Genomic DNA, 10,000 nt, shown 5'->3' with positions numbered 1-10,000 from the left:
CCCATGATCTGAAGTGAGCGTGCGTGTTTGTGTTGGTGAAAGTTTAAGAAATGTACAACTGTCGGTTCAGCTCTCTGGTGCTCCCTGCTGGCAGTATCACTATACTGTCCTCATGTTTCACAAAAATAGTTTTGAGAGACGTTGTCAGTTTTTGTATGTTGCTTAAATCCTCCAAAGCGGTTGGCAGTAAACATCAGGTCACGGTACGCCACGGTAGGCCACGGAGTCAATGAGCTCGAGTTGAAAAAGAAAAAGCTTACAGCACCTGGTATTCCCAGGCGGTCTCCCATCCAAGTACTAACCAGGCCCGACCCTGCTTAGCTTCCGAGATCAGACGAGATCGGGCGTGTTCAGGGTGGTATGGCCGTAAGCAATTAGTGCAGGCGCAAAACCAGGTTTTATACAGTAGCACATAAGGAGTGAGAAAGCTGCTGAGGCTCGACGTTACACTTTTACAAAAACAATCATTAGTTAGATATAAACGGCAGTAATTGATTCAGTAGGACTCCTTATCCATGTAAACGATCATTGTGACATCTGAATTCATTAATTATCTGAAATACACTGCGTGTGCGTGTGATGTTAAATGTTTGAACCAAGGTTAACGGTTAAAGTGTCAGAGAATGGGTGGTGATTTTTTGACGTCCTCCCATGATCTGAAGTGAGCGTGCGTGTTTGTGTTGGTGAAAGTTTAAGAAATGTACAACTGTCGGTTCAGCTCTCTGGTGCTCCCTGCTGGCAGTATCACTATACTGTCCTCATGTTTCACAAAAATAGTTTTGAGAGACGTTGTCAGTTTTTGTATGTTGCTTAAATCCTCCAAAGCGGTTGGCAGTAAACATCAGGTCACGGTACGCCACGGTAGGCCACGGAGTCAATGAGCTCGAGTTGAAAAAGAAAAAGCTTACAGCACCTGGTATTCCCAGGCGGTCTCCCATCCAAGTACTAACCAGGCCCGACCCTGCTTAGCTTCCGAGATCAGACGAGATCGGGCGTGTTCAGGGTGGTATGGCCGTAAGCAATTAGTGCAGGCGCAAAACCAGGTTTTATACAGTAGCACATAAGGAGTGAGAAAGCTGCTGAGGCTCGACGTTACACTTTTACAAAAACAATCATTAGTTAGATATAAACGGCAGTAATTGATTCAGTAGGACTCCTTATCCATGTAAACGATCATTGTGACATCTGAATTCATTAATTATCTGAAATACACTGCGTGTGCGTGTGATGTTAAATGTTTGAACCAAGGTTAACGGTTAAAGTGTCAGAGAATGGGTGGTGATTTTTTGACGTCCTCCCATGATCTGAAGTGAGCGTGCGTGTTTGTGTTGGTGAAAGTTTAAGAAATGTACAACTGTCGGTTCAGCTCTCTGGTGCTCCCTGCTGGCAGTATCACTATACTGTCCTCATGTTTCACAAAAATAGTTTTGAGAGACGTTGTCAGTTTTTGTATGTTGCTTAAATCCTCCAAAGCGGTTGGCAGTAAACATCAGGTCACGGTACGCCACGGTAGGCCACGGAGTCAATGAGCTCGAGTTGAAAAAGAAAAAGCTTACAGCACCTGGTATTCCCAGGCGGTCTCCCATCCAAGTACTAACCAGGCCCGACCCTGCTTAGCTTCCGAGATCAGACGAGATCGGGCGTGTTCAGGGTGGTATGGCCGTAAGCAATTAGTGCAGGCGCAAAACCAGGTTTTATACAGTAGCACATAAGGAGTGAGAAAGCTGCTGAGGCTCGACGTTACACTCTTACAAAAACAATCATTAGTTAGATATAAACGGCAGTAATTGATTCAGTAGGACTCCTTATCCATGTAAACGATCATTGTGACATCTGAATTCATTAATTATCTGAAATACACTGCGTGTGCGTGTGATGTTAAATGTTTGAACCAAGGTTAACGGTTAAAGTGTCAGAGAATGGGTGGTGATTTTTTGACGTCCTCCCATGATCTGAAGTGAGCGTGCGTGTTTGTGTTGGTGAAAGTTTAAGAAATGTACAACTGTCGGTTCAGCTCTCTGGTGCTCCCTGCTGGCAGTATCACTATACTGTCCTCATGTTTCACAAAAATAGTTTTGAGAGACGTTGTCAGTTTTTGTATGTTGCTTAAATCCTCCAAAGCGGTTGGCAGTAAACATCAGGTCACGGTACGCCACGGTAGGCCACGGAGTCAATGAGCTCGAGTTGAAAAAGAAAATGCTTACAGCACCTGGTATTCCCAGGCGGTCTCCCATCCAAGTACTAACCAGGCCCGACCCTGCTTAGCTTCCGAGATCAGACGAGATCGGGCGTGTTCAGGGTGGTATGGCCGTAAGCAATTAGTGCAGGCGCAAAACCAGGTTTTATACAGTAGCACATAAGGAGTGAGAAAGCTGCTGAGGCTCGACGTTACACTTTTACAAAAACAATCATTAGTTAGATATAAACGGCAGTAATTGATTCAGTAGGACTCCTTATCCATGTAAACGATCATTGTGACATCTGAATTCATTAATTATCTGAAATACACTGCGTGTGCGTGTGATGTTAAATGTTTGAACCAAGGTTAACGGTTAAAGTGTCAGAGAATGGGTGGTGATTTTTTGACGTCCTCCCATGATCTGAAGTGAGCGTGCGTGTTTGTGTTGGTGAAAGTTTAAGAAATGTACAACTGTCGGTTCAGCTCTCTGGTGCTCCCTGCTGGCAGTATCACTATACTGTCCTCATGTTTCACAAAAATAGTTTTGAGAGACGTTGTCAGTTTTTGTATGTTGCTTAAATCCTCCAAAGCGGTTGGCAGTAAACATCAGGTCACGGTACGCCACGGTAGGCCACGGAGTCAATGAGCTCGAGTTGAAAAAGAAAAAGCTTACAGCACCTGGTATTCCCAGGCGGTCTCCCATCCAAGTACTAACCAGGCCCGACCCTGCTTAGCTTCCGAGATCAGACGAGATCGGGCGTGTTCAGGGTGGTATGGCCGTAAGCAATTAGTGCAGGCGCAAAACCAGGTTTTATACAGTAGCACATAAGGAGTGAGAAAGCTGCTGAGGCTCGACGTTACACTTTTACAAAAACAATCATTAGTTAGATATAAACGGCAGTAATTGATTCAGTAGGACTCCTTATCCATGTAAACGATCATTGTGACATCTGAATTCATTAATTATCTGAAATACACTGCGTGTGCGTGTGATGTTAAATGTTTGAACCAAGGTTAACGGTTAAAGTGTCAGAGAATGGGTGGTGATTTTTTGACGTCCTCCCATGATCTGAAGTGAGCGTGCGTGTTTGTGTTGGTGAAAGTTTAAGAAATGTACAACTGTCGGTTCAGCTCTCTGGTGCTCCCTGCTGGCAGTATCACTATACTGTCCTCATGTTTCACAAAAATAGTTTTGAGAGACGTTGTCAGTTTTTGTATGTTGCTTAAATCCTCCAAAGCGGTTGGCAGTAAACATCAGGTCACGGTACGCCACGGTAGGCCACGGAGTCAATGAGCTCGAGTTGAAAAAGAAAAAGCTTACAGCACCTGGTATTCCCAGGCGGTCTCCCATCCAAGTACTAACCAGGCCCGACCCTGCTTAGCTTCCGAGATCAGACGAGATCGGGCGTGTTCAGGGTGGTATGGCCGTAAGCAATTAGTGCAGGCGCAAAACCAGGTTTTATACAGTAGCACATAAGGAGTGAGAAAGCTGCTGAGGCTCGACGTTACACTTTTACAAAAACAATCATTAGTTAGATATAAACGGCAGTAATTGATTCAGTAGGACTCCTTATCCATGTAAACGATCATTGTGACATCTGAATTCATTAATTATCTGAAATACACTGCGTGTGCGTGTGATGTTAAATGTTTGAACCAAGGTTAACGGTTAAAGTGTCAGAGAATGGGTGGTGATTTTTTGACGTCCTCCCATGATCTGAAGTGAGCGTGCGTGTTTGTGTTGGTGAAAGTTTAAGAAATGTACAACTGTCGGTTCAGCTCTCTGGTGCTCCCTGCTGGCAGTATCACTATACTGTCCTCATGTTTCACAAAAATAGTTTTGAGAGACGTTGTCAGTTTTTGTATGTTGCTTAAATCCTCCAAAGCGGTTGGCAGTAAACATCAGGTCACGGTACGCCACGGTAGGCCACGGAGTCAATGAGCTCGAGTTGAAAAAGAAAAAGCTTACAGCACCTGGTATTCCCAGGCGGTCTCCCATCCAAGTACTAACCAGGCCCGACCCTGCTTAGCTTCCGAGATCAGACGAGATCGGGCGTGTTCAGGGTGGTATGGCCGTAAGCAATTAGTGCAGGCGCAAAACCAGGTTTTATACAGTAGCACATAAGGAGTGAGAAAGCTGCTGAGGCTCGACGTTACACTTTTACAAAAACAATCATTAGTTAGATATAAACGGCAGTAATTGATTCAGTAGGACTCCTTATCCATGTAAACGATCATTGTGACATCTGAATTCATTAATTATCTGAAATACACTGCGTGTGCGTGTGATGTTAAATGTTTGAACCAAGGTTAACGGTTAAAGTGTCAGAGAATGGGTGGTGATTTTTTGACGTCCTCCCATGATCTGAAGTGAGCGTGCGTGTTTGTGTTGGTGAAAGTTTAAGAAATGTACAACTGTCGGTTCAGCTCTCTGGTGCTCCCTGCTGGCAGTATCACTATACTGTCCTCATGTTTCACAAAAATAGTTTTGAGAGACGTTGTCAGTTTTTGTATGTTGCTTAAATCCTCCAAAGCGGTTGGCAGTAAACATCAGGTCACGGTACGCCACGGTAGGCCACGGAGTCAATGAGCTCGAGTTGAAAAAGAAAAAGCTTACAGCACCTGGTATTCCCAGGCGGTCTCCCATCCAAGTACTAACCAGGCCCGACCCTGCTTAGCTTCCGAGATCAGACGAGATCGGGCGTGTTCAGGGTGGTATGGCCGTAAGCAATTAGTGCAGGCGCAAAACCAGGTTTTATACAGTAGCACATAAGGAGTGAGAAAGCTGCTGAGGCTCGACGTTACACTCTTACAAAAACAATCATTAGTTAGATATAAACGGCAGTAATTGATTCAGTAGGACTCCTTATCCATGTAAACGATCATTGTGACATCTGAATTCATTAATTATCTGAAATACACTGCGTGTGCGTGTGATGTTAAATGTTTGAACCAAGGTTAACGGTTAAAGTGTCAGAGAATGGGTGGTGATTTTTTGACGTCCTCCCATGATCTGAAGTGAGCGTGCGTGTTTGTGTTGGTGAAAGTTTAAGAAATGTACAACTGTCGGTTCAGCTCTCTGGTGCTCCCTGCTGGCAGTATCACTATACTGTCCTCATGTTTCACAAAAATAGTTTTGAGAGACGTTGTCAGTTTTTGTATGTTGCTTAAATCCTCCAAAGCGGTTGGCAGTAAACATCAGGTCACGGTACGCCACGGTAGGCCACGGAGGCAATGAGCTCGAGTTGAAAAAGAAAAAGCTTACAGCACCTGGTATTCCCAGGCGGTCTCCCATCCAAGTACTAACCAGGCCCGACCCTGCTTAGCTTCCGAGATCAGACGAGATCGGGCGTGTTCAGGGTGGTATGGCCGTAAGCAATTAGTGCAGGCGCAAAACCAGGTTTTATACAGTAGCACATAAGGAGTGAGAAAGCTGCTGAGGCTCGACGTTACACTCTTACAAAAACAATCATTAGTTAGATATAAACGGCAGTAATTGATTCAGTAGGACTCCTTATCCATGTAAACGATCATTGTGACATCTGAATTCATTAATTATCTGAAATACACTGCGTGTGCGTGTGATGTTAAATGTTTGAACCAAGGTTAACGGTTAAAGTGTCAGAGAATGGGTGGTGATTTTTTGACGTCCTCCCATGATCTGAAGTGAGCGTGCGTGTTTGTGTTGGTGAAAGTTTAAGAAATGTACAACTGTCGGTTCAGCTCTCTGGTGCTCCCTGCTGGCAGTATCACTATACTGTCCTCATGTTTCACAAAAATAGTTTTGAGAGACGTTGTCAGTTTTTGTATGTTGCTTAAATCCTCCAAAGCGGTTGGCAGTAAACATCAGGTCACGGTACGCCACGGTAGGCCACGGAGTCAATGAGCTCGAGTTGAAAAAGAAAAAGCTTACAGCACCTGGTATTCCCAGGCGGTCTCCCATCCAAGTACTAACCAGGCCCGACCCTGCTTAGCTTCCGAGATCAGACGAGATCGGGCGTGTTCAGGGTGGTATGGCCGTAAGCAATTAGTGCAGGCGCAAAACCAGGTTTTATACAGTAGCACATAAGGAGTGAGAAAGCTGCTGAGGCTCGACGTTACACTTTTACAAAAACAATCATTAGTTAGATATAAACGGCAGTAATTGATTCAGTAGGACTCCTTATCCATGTAAACGATCATTGTGACATCTGAATTCATTAATTATCTGAAATACACTGCGTGTGCGTGTGATGTTAAATGTTTGAACCAAGGTTAACGGTTAAAGTGTCAGAGAATGGGTGGTGATTTTTTGACGTCCTCCCATGATCTGTGGGGTGTTCCACAAAGCCGGTTTTATCACATAACCGGGTAAGTTAACCCAGGGTTTGCTGTAACCCTAGGTTTTCCGTTCCAAAAGGATCACGGTATGTTAGTTGCTATAGCAACATATGCTCTGAATCAAACCTGGTCGGACCAGGTTTTGCGCAGGTTAAGTTTGAAACATAACCCGGTTTTGGGTATTTCAACCGGCGTTCACCGCAGATTTCATGTGTTCACAATGGCATGCCCTTTTGATGAGAGAACTGCTGATATATCAGAGCGCAAATTATACGTGCAATCCACCGGGAGCGATTGATAAGACCACGGCTCGACATCTTGGCATATTGGATGACTTTTTGCTGGAGTGGAGAGATATAGATTCTCGCGCAAATCTTTAATATATTTAAATAGCCTTACATAGCCAACACTACCAATCGAGGACCTGGCCTCAGTTCACTCCAGACTATTTGCGTAGCCCTCCGTTTTTTTCAAATGGTAGTTTTATCTAGGCTATAATGCTGGAGATGCTGAGCACATCACAGTCGTTTCAGATGACCCATCCAAGATTTGTATCGGCCTCCTATCATACAAAGAGCAATATTGTCTTAGTACTATGCCGAGAGGCATTTACAACATAAAGTATAAAATAGTCCTAACGGACTTGCATCCACTGGAGAATGTTCGATCGTAGCCGGCGGCTTCATTACAAGCACTGATCCATCTTGATCTGTGAAGTTGATGAATTGTCACTTTTAGGTTTTCTACCCAGTTGTCAAAAAATAAACATTTGGAATAGTATGCGCTGTGGCAAGCACACGGTTTGCATGTGTTACTTCGAAGGCAAAAAAAATCTAAAATACAAGAAAACACAAAAACCTACATTCAACCAGTGTGGGGTATGGCCCATGACTCTCTGAGGTGGTAGGTATAGGTACCCCCTCCATGCCAGGGCGCCCTGAATTTATGTTTATTAACAGCTCCTCCACCGGGGTCAAGACAATTTGAGGGCCAGATCCAGTCTGCCGACTGTCGGCCTTTTCACGATTGGCTTAAAAAAATGGCTTATTTAAATTTATACCAATACGATGGTGGGAAAAGCTTACCAGTTTGTATGTTTTTTATACTTCATTTTTATACTTGATCCTCTGACCGCTTGGAAGCAATCGGAGTACATATTGTTTTAGAAGAAAGGGGTTATGTGGTAGGATCTTTAAGAATGCTTAACTGGGATATTTATATATTCATGGCTCAAATATTAAGGATCGTGCTTTTGACGTGTAACTAACGCATTTACGCGGTCAGCGATCCGCTGCCAGGCTTTGGTTCTCCGGGTTCCAGAGGTTTTAGCGTTCCCTTTTCTTGTGATAATGTCCTTCTCCTCGTCATAGCTCTCCAGGAGAACCTGGAGTTCCATTTCATTGAAATAAGCGGCCCGTTTCGCCTATCGATCAGGGTTTCCATGATCCATACATCACGTCTTTTTAAGTTTGGCGTGGACGCGCACAACCCTGTGTTAACCAACCCCGAGTTGATTGAACTAATGCATAACCGCTGCTGTGGAACCGAAAACTCTGGGTTGGTCGGCACAGGGTCAATCAACCTAGGGTTCAGCGTTAACTCCGTGTTTGTTAAACCTCCGTTCGTGGAACACCCCTCTGAAGTGAGCGTGCGTGTTTGTGTTGGTGAAAGTTTAAGAAATGTACAACTGTCGGTTCAGCTCTCTGGTGCTCCCTGCTGGCAGTATCACTATACTGTCCTCATGTTTCACAAAAATAGTTTTGAGAGACGTTGTCAGTTTTTGTATGTTGCTTAAATCCTCCAAAGCGGTTGGCAGTAAACATCAGGTCACGGTACGCCACGGTAGGCCACGGAGTCAATGAGCTCGAGTTGAAAAAGAAAAAGCTTACAGCACCTGGTATTCCCAGGCGGTCTCCCATCCAAGTACTAACCAGGCCCGACCCTGCTTAGCTTCCGAGATCAGACGAGATCGGGCGTGTTCAGGGTGGTATGGCCGTAAGCAATTAGTGCAGGCGCAAAACCAGGTTTTATACAGTAGCACATAAGGAGTGAGAAAGCTGCTGAGGCTCGACGTTACACTCTTACAAAAACAATCATTAGTTAGATATAAACGGCAGGAATTGATTCAGTAGGACTCCTTATCCATGTAAACGATCATTGTGACATCTGAATTCATTAATTATCTGAAATACACTGCGTGTGCGTGTGATGTTAAATGTTTGAACCAAGGTTAACGGTTAAAGTGTCAGAGAATGGGTGGTGATTTTTTGACGTCCTCCCATGATCTGTGGGGTGTTCCACAAAGCCGGTTTTATCACATAACCGGGTAAGTTAACCCAGGGTTTGCTGTAACCCTAGGTTTTCCGTTCCAAAAGGATCACGGTATGTTAGTTGCTATAGCAACATATGCTCTGAATCAAACCTGGTCGGACCAGGTTTTGCGCAGGTTAAGTTTGAAACATAACCCGGTTTTGGGTATTTCAACCGGCGTTCACCGCAGATTTCATGTGTTCACAATGGCATGCCCTTTTGATGAGAGAACTGCTGATATATCAGAGCGCAAATTATACGTGCAATCCACCGGGAGCGATTGATAAGACCACGGCTCGACATCTTGGCATATTGGATGACTTTTTGCTGGAGTGGAGAGATATAGATTCTCGCGCAAATCTTTAATATATTTAAATAGCCTTACATAGCCAACACTACCAATCGAGGACCTGGCCTCAGTTCACTCCAGACTATTTGCGTAGCCCTCCGTTTTTTTCAAATGGTAGTTTTATCTAGGCTATAATGCTGGAGATGCTGAGCACATCACAGTCGTTTCAGATGACCCATCCAAGATTTGTATCGGCCTCCTATCATACAAAGAGCAATATTGTCTTAGTACTATGCCGAGAGGCATTTACAACATAAAGTATAAAATAGTCCTAACGGACTTGCATCCACTGGAGAATGTTCGATCGTAGCCGGCGGCTTCATTACAAGCACTGATCCATCTTGATCTGTGAAGTTGATGAATTGTCACTTTTAGGTTTTCTACCCAGTTGTCAAAAAATAAACATTTGGAATAGTATGCGCTGTGGCAAGCACACGGTTTGCATGTGTTACTTCGAAGGCAAAAAAAATCTAAAATACAAGAAAACACAAAAACCTACATTCAACCAGTGTGGGGTATGGCCCATGACTCTCTGAGGTGGTAGGTATAGGTACCCCCTCCATGCCAGGGCGCCCTGAATTTATGTTTATTAACAGCTCCTCCACCGGGGTCAAGACAATTTGAGGGCCAGATCCAGTCTGCCGACTGTCGGCCTTTTCACGATTGGCTTAAAAAAATGGCTTATTTAAATTTATACCAATACGATGGTGGGAAAAGCTTACCAGTTTGTATGTTTTTTATACTTCATTTTTATACTTGATCCTCTGACCGCTTGGAAGCAATCGGAGTACATATTGTTTTAGAAGAAAGGGGTTATGTGGTAGGATCTTTAAGAATGCTTA

General features: G+C 44.2%; 11 non-coding genes across 11 annotated transcripts; all 11 read right to left on the bottom strand.

Moving 5' to 3' along the window:
- Positions 1 to 253: 253 nt before the first annotated feature.
- Positions 254 to 372, bottom strand: LOC130399316 (5S ribosomal RNA). Its single transcript, XR_008901832.1, has one exon. It is a non-coding gene; the product is annotated as a 5S ribosomal RNA (ribosomal RNA).
- A 529-nt stretch (positions 373 to 901) lies between these two features.
- LOC130399314 (5S ribosomal RNA) lies at positions 902 to 1,020 on the bottom strand. The gene has a single exon (XR_008901831.1). It is a non-coding gene; the product is annotated as a 5S ribosomal RNA (ribosomal RNA).
- A 529-nt stretch (positions 1,021 to 1,549) lies between these two features.
- Positions 1,550 to 1,668, bottom strand: LOC130399313 (5S ribosomal RNA). Its single transcript, XR_008901830.1, has one exon. It is a non-coding gene; the product is annotated as a 5S ribosomal RNA (ribosomal RNA).
- Positions 1,669 to 2,197: 529 nt separating this feature from the next.
- On the bottom strand, positions 2,198 to 2,316 carry LOC130399618 (5S ribosomal RNA). Its single transcript, XR_008902123.1, has one exon. It is a non-coding gene; the product is annotated as a 5S ribosomal RNA (ribosomal RNA).
- A 529-nt stretch (positions 2,317 to 2,845) lies between these two features.
- LOC130399312 (5S ribosomal RNA) lies at positions 2,846 to 2,964 on the bottom strand. Its single transcript, XR_008901829.1, has one exon. It is a non-coding gene; the product is annotated as a 5S ribosomal RNA (ribosomal RNA).
- Positions 2,965 to 3,493: 529 nt separating this feature from the next.
- Positions 3,494 to 3,612, bottom strand: LOC130399311 (5S ribosomal RNA). The gene has a single exon (XR_008901828.1). It is a non-coding gene; the product is annotated as a 5S ribosomal RNA (ribosomal RNA).
- A 529-nt stretch (positions 3,613 to 4,141) lies between these two features.
- Positions 4,142 to 4,260, bottom strand: LOC130399310 (5S ribosomal RNA). Its single transcript, XR_008901827.1, has one exon. It is a non-coding gene; the product is annotated as a 5S ribosomal RNA (ribosomal RNA).
- Positions 4,261 to 4,789: 529 nt separating this feature from the next.
- On the bottom strand, positions 4,790 to 4,908 carry LOC130399309 (5S ribosomal RNA). Its single transcript, XR_008901826.1, has one exon. It is a non-coding gene; the product is annotated as a 5S ribosomal RNA (ribosomal RNA).
- A 529-nt stretch (positions 4,909 to 5,437) lies between these two features.
- LOC130399308 (5S ribosomal RNA) lies at positions 5,438 to 5,556 on the bottom strand. Its single transcript, XR_008901825.1, has one exon. It is a non-coding gene; the product is annotated as a 5S ribosomal RNA (ribosomal RNA).
- A 529-nt stretch (positions 5,557 to 6,085) lies between these two features.
- Positions 6,086 to 6,204, bottom strand: LOC130399307 (5S ribosomal RNA). Its single transcript, XR_008901824.1, has one exon. It is a non-coding gene; the product is annotated as a 5S ribosomal RNA (ribosomal RNA).
- Positions 6,205 to 8,381: 2,177 nt separating this feature from the next.
- LOC130399306 (5S ribosomal RNA) lies at positions 8,382 to 8,500 on the bottom strand. The gene has a single exon (XR_008901823.1). It is a non-coding gene; the product is annotated as a 5S ribosomal RNA (ribosomal RNA).
- Between the last annotated feature and the right edge of the window lie 1,500 nt (positions 8,501 to 10,000).

This window comes from Gadus chalcogrammus, chromosome 12 (assembly GCF_026213295.1).
Source record: "Gadus chalcogrammus isolate NIFS_2021 chromosome 12, NIFS_Gcha_1.0, whole genome shotgun sequence".
NCBI lineage: Eukaryota > Metazoa > Chordata > Actinopteri > Gadiformes > Gadidae > Gadus > Gadus chalcogrammus.
This window is presented reverse-complemented; position numbering and strand designations above follow the sequence as displayed.